Source organism: Eulemur rufifrons, unplaced genomic scaffold (assembly GCF_041146395.1).
Source record: "Eulemur rufifrons isolate Redbay unplaced genomic scaffold, OSU_ERuf_1 scaffold_536, whole genome shotgun sequence".
Taxonomy (NCBI): domain Eukaryota; kingdom Metazoa; phylum Chordata; class Mammalia; order Primates; family Lemuridae; genus Eulemur; species Eulemur rufifrons.
In genome coordinates this window covers 18904-24707 of record NW_027183318.1, presented here as the reverse complement: position 1 = coordinate 24707, position 5804 = coordinate 18904, and the positions used below count along the sequence as shown (strand labels likewise).

General features: G+C 43.0%; 1 non-coding gene across 1 annotated transcript; it reads left to right on the top strand.

The window, feature by feature from the left end:
* The first annotated feature begins 333 nt into the window (after nucleotides 1-333).
* On the top strand, nucleotides 334-438 carry LOC138380552 (small nucleolar RNA U13). Its single transcript, XR_011232855.1, has one exon. It is a non-coding gene; the product is annotated as a small nucleolar RNA U13 (small nucleolar RNA).
* The last annotated feature ends 5366 nt before the right edge of the window (nucleotides 439-5804 follow it).

The following is a 5804-nucleotide window of genomic DNA, read 5'->3' as shown; positions in this document are numbered from 1 at the left end:
TGGCAATGAGCTGTCTGTCTGGATTCTGCACAGATGGAGGGAATCTCTGCTTTCTCCTGCTCTTTTCCTCTCAAAGTCATGAAGAAGCAGAAAATCTGAAAAGAACTACAATAAGGAGATTGATTACATAATAAAAAACCCCCAACAACTGAAATCACAGGATGAAATATTTTAACTGGTGAAATATGCCACCAAACATTTAAAGAAAAATTAACACCAATCCTCCTCAAACTTTTTCAAAACATTGAAGAGGGAGGAAAGAGTGATGATTAGATGGGGCCCAGGGGGATTTTAGGGCAGTGAAATTCTTCTGTATAAGGCTGTGATGGTGCCATCTTTTTGTAGTTCATAATCAGCGTCATGACTGGGTCTTCACGCACATGTGTGAAATGCACCTCCCTCAGACTTTGTTATGATTGGCATACTGCCCATCTGACATGAACTTAGGAAAAAAAGATCATGATGGTGGCTACATGACACATGGATTTGTCAAAACCCATAAAACCACAGATCACAAAGAGGGAACCCTAAGGTAAAATACGGACTTTAGTTAGTAATAATGAATTGGTTCATCAATTCTCATCATCATCAAATGTTATATATTGCTTTATCAATTGTTAACATACCCTACATACAGTCTTGATGTTAAAAATAGGGGAAACTATGAGCCAGGAAGGAAAAACGTGGAACTCTTTGGATTCTCTGCTCAATTTTTCTGTCAAACAACTGCTGCTCTAAATAATACGGTCTGCAAGATTTAAAAAAGTGAACAAACTACCATTCCATGGAAGAGGCATTACTGAGTAAAAAGGAAACCTGACATATAATATCCAATACAGCTGCAGTTTCCAACCCCTGTCCATGGAAAAATTGTCTTCCATGAAACTTAAGGAACAGGGCGGGGGATGGAGGTGCAAACAGCAGGAGGTGAGCAATGGACAAGCAAGCAAAGCTTCACTGCTCCCAAGGCTGGCGTCATTGTTTCCTATCGCTGGCATCACTGCCTGAGCTCCACCTCCCCTCCCCACCCAGTAGAAAAATTGTCTTCCATGAAACCAGTCCCTGGTGCCAAAAAGGTTGGGGACTGCTGACGTACAGTATATCACTTGCATAAAAACATCCAAAAGCAAAATATGAGACACAGTTATGCATATACAGGTTGTAAAACTAAGAAAAGGAAATTAATGTACAATTCAAAATACTGGCACCATCAATATTTAGGTTCACTGTGTACAACTTTTTATGTATTTTCTGCATATGTTATATGTTTAGTAAGTTTCTAGAATGCAAACTGTATACACAAATAAAGCTCAGTATATTTTTAATTACTAGCAAAAACTCATTTGAATATAATTTTTTAGACAATAACATAGTATGTTAAAACCACTTTCTATTAATTTTCTTGAAATCCAAAAAAGTCTAATGAAGGATAAAAAATGATTATAATGCAAAAATTATACATTGGAAGACATCGATGTTACATGATATAAATGGAAAGACATCATAGGTCCTTAGAAAGGTGACTGCGTATCACCATGATGTAACCTCTTTGAAATAGATCAAATGTTTTAATATATTCCATGAAATTCAAAACCAGGTTTCTTTGTCACTGAAATTTTAAAACACAAATTCTAATAACGAAATAGAAGACAAATGACTAAGACGAGCCAAGATGCTGCGCAGAACATCCTGGTGTTCTAGGGAGTGTTATGAACTGAAAGTCTCCCTGGCCCCAAACTTCATACATTGAAATTCTGATCCCCAGTATCATGGTAATGGGAGGTGGCATCTCTGAGAGGGAATCAGGATTAGAAGATGTTCTGCGGTGGGCAGTAAAGTCTGAGGAAGCTGAGAGCCCAAAGAAAGAGAGTGACAGTTTAAAAAAAAAAAAAAATTTTTTTTTAATAGGAACTTATGAACAAAAGCCGTGTCTGGGGCACCGCTGAGAAAAGAGGTGAGCCTCAAACGATCCTCTAAATAGCTAGGACTACAGGTGCATACCGCTATGCCTGGCTAATTTTTAAAATTGGTATTAGAGATAGAGTCTCACTGTATTGCCCAGGCTGGTCTCAAACTCCTGGGTTCAAGTGATCCACCTGCTTCCCAAAGTACTGGGATTACAGGTATGTTCAGCCCTGTAAAACATTTATATTGCATTTTCACTTGGGGACAAAAACAATAATCACATTGTCAAAAAGATCAAAAGTAAAGTTGAAAGAACCCAAGCCCTGTAATCGATGCAATGGCTGAGTAAATTGGGCGACCAACAACTTCAGACAGTAGCATGTTTGCAACAGACTGAGGCAAAGAAACCACATAAAAAAACCCTTTCCAGCTTAACAATAATGGTACATTTGTTTGTTTGTTTGTTTGTTTTTCTTTTTTGTTGAGACAGAGTTTTACTCTATTGCCCGGGCTAGAGTGCCGTGGCGTTAGCCTAGCTCACAGCAACCTCAAACTCCTGGGCTCAAGGAATTCTCCTTCCTCAGCCTCCCAGAGTGTTAGGGTTACAGGCGGAGTTAGCTATTTAGATGAAGGTTATACCAGGAGACTCCTCCCAGCCCCAGGAAATCCAGCTGATCCCTCATCCCCACCCCATCAAAGCTGTCCTCTGGGAAGAATGACCCAAGGCTGATATTCACTAGACCCTCCAAGAGATTCAGCAGCTGTGGGCAACTTGGGGCAGCCGCAGGCAGTTCTAAAATCCAGGATCAGGAAAAGATAGAGTGGGCCGAGGACACATCACCCTGTAAAGTTTCCAAAGGGGAACCTCAACCCAAAGACATTCTGATAAAGGCGTGTGTGCCTAGGACTGATAGAAGCAGAGGCACAAAGATTTTTACAGCAGTGTCAAGTTGTTATTCTCTGCTTTCCTGTTATCTGAAATGTTCACAAGCAGTATTCAGAAACAGAACCCAAATATTTTAAAAAGAGTTATCCACTGCTCTGTGAAAAAAAGGATACATAATAAAATACTGCATCTGTTTGAGACAGACAAGGGACAAATAAATAAAGAACAACAGATAAATAAAACATTGTACAAAAAAGGACAAATAGTTGATAATGTTATGTATTGGAGAGGGGAAGTTGGCCTTTGGGAATGTAGGGAAGGAAACGGTAATTAAGGATTTTACTGCAGCCCTAGAAGAGTAAGGCCGGGGGAGCAGGGTCCATGACTTGAGATCCTGCTCCCCATACACATGGAGAATGCAGGGGAAAACCAGGCCCTCTGGGGAGTGTTAAAATAACTAAATAGGAGGCAAATAGACTGAACTGGCTATAGTGCCCTCGGTTCCTAGCCAAGGACACAGAAATCTGACTCAAATGCAATTCACGGATTTCCTGAGCCCAGGAGTTCGAGGCTGCAGTGAGCTATGATCACACCACTGCATTCCTGCCTGAGCGACAGAGTGAGACCCAGTTTCTTAAATAAATAAATACATTTCTAAAATGGGGGAAAAAAAACCAACCACAATTGATGTAAATTACTAACTTAGAGGGAAAAGAAATTTAACCTAATCAACCTCTCCAATTAACCTCTGATTACATAACCTGGAAATTTCCACACCTGGATACAACAAACAATGCAACTGTATCACAATAACCAATGAAGTATTTAATTTAGTTTGCTTGCTCTTGGCCTACTGAAGGAAATTAAAATATTTTACCCCAAAATATACTTTGACATATTTGGGAATGGCTTTTTAGAGAGTCAGCAAACAGAAGTAGCTCTGTACAGCTGTCTATTGTGGGGGTGACAACTACCCTTGTCCAAATTCTAAGAAAGATTAACTGAGCCTGAAACCTTTAAAGGTCTAAAAGAAATCAGTTACCATCAGTTCCCTCTGAGAAGTGTTACCTGTAAGGGCGGCAGGGCCTCCTTCCTGTTCCAGTCTTTCTGGCCAGGTCTGGGGCAAAAGAATCGCTGCAGCGATCCTGTCATCTCAGAGCAGGAGAGGAGCCCAGACCCGGCCAGACTGGAACAGGCTGGAGGTCTGATGTCCTCCTGGGGTCGGGAATTTGGGATGGGGCAATGGCCAAGGCTTCTTCACATACCCCTCCTCCTCCTCACAGTGAGGAAATGCTCCCTCCTCCAAGTCCTTCATTTTCACCAGCAGGAAACTCACTCGGAGTCAGTTTCAGCTTCAGACCTAAATAAACCATCGATTTCATAAACCGTTTCTCCAGCAGACGGCCCGACACGGCAAACAAGCCTGACAGTCACAAAGTTTCTTCATATTTACAAATTATGACCCAAAGTCTGACCCCAGCGACCCTATGCATGCCAAAACCAAAAACACTGTCCAGGAAATGGCCCCAGGCGCCAGAGGTACAACTTCAGAGACACAGAAACCCCCAACCGCATCTGCACGTGGGTCCCCTGCTGTCCAGTGCTCTGGGGCTTCTCAGAGTCCACACTCCTGCTGGGTCTGTCCTGGGCAGCTGGAGCTCCCTGCAGGGAGCTGCCCGGGAAGCCTGAGGGGAGCCCCCATGTCCCTCCCTTTGCAGGACCAAGACTAGCCTAAGCTTAGAGTCACGGTCCTCAGACCTCCAGCTTATTCACTGGCCTCACACCAACATGGACACGTTAAGAGTCAAGTCCCTTAATCCTATTGTTTGAGTAAGAAACCAACAGAGTCTTTACCTCCCTTCTGTGTTTAATTATAAAGTAGAGGAAGAACATGCTAAAATACTTTATATGGATCAAAAAGCTGGCAAATAATTATTCCTGTGAGAAAAACAAAATATGCCACCAAACTATTATTTTCCCTTAACACAAAGGAGAATCACCTCCTTGAGAATGCCATAGAGGTCATGGCTTTTATGATTGAAATAGTATCAGTGAAAGTCTGACCTTGCGAAAAGAGACAAATGTGCATGGACCCAGTTATGTCTGACCTTGCCCCGCTCACAATGAAACATCCCTATAGAAATCAACTGAAACCAAAGGGTTAAAATTGTGCTAGACAAGATATGGTCATAGTTAAGAATTAACCACCTTAGGCCGGGCGCGGTGGCTCACGCCTGTAATCCTAGCTCTCTGGGAGGCCGAGGTGGGCGGATCGTTTGAGCTCAGGAGTTCGAGACCAGCCTGAGCAAGAGCGAGACCCCGTCTCTACTAAAAATAGAAAGAAATTATATGGACAGCTAAAAATATATATAGAAAAAAAAAAAATTAGCCGGGCATGGTGGTGCATGCCTGTAGTCCCAGCTACTCGGGAGGCTGAGACAGGAGGATCGCTTGAGCTCAGGAGTTTGAGGTTGCTGTGAGCTAGGCTGACGCCACGGCACTCACTCTAGCCTGGGCAACAGAGTGAGACTCTGTCTCAAAAAAAAAAAAAAAAAAAAAGAATTAACCACCTTCTTTTTTTTTGAGACAGAGTCTCACTCTGTTGCCCAGGCTAGAGTGCCATGGCATCAGCCTAGCTCACAGCAACCTCAAACTCATGGGTTCAAGCGATCCTTCTGCCTCAGCCTCCAGAGTAGCTGGGACTACAGGCATGTGCCACCATGCCCGGCTAATTTTTTCTATATATTTTTAGTTGTCCAGATAATTTCTTTCTATTTTTTTTGGTAGAGACGGGGTCTCACTCTTGCTCAGGCTGGTCTCGAACTCCTGAACTCAAACGATCTGCCTACCTCGGCCTCCCAGAGTGCTAGGATTACAGGCATGAGCCACCACGCCTGGCTGAGACAGAGTCTTGCACTGTCACCCGGGCTACAGTGCTATGGTATCAGCCTTGCTCACACCAACCTCAAATTTCTGGGTTCAAGCGATCCTCCTGCCTCAGCCTCCCGAGTAG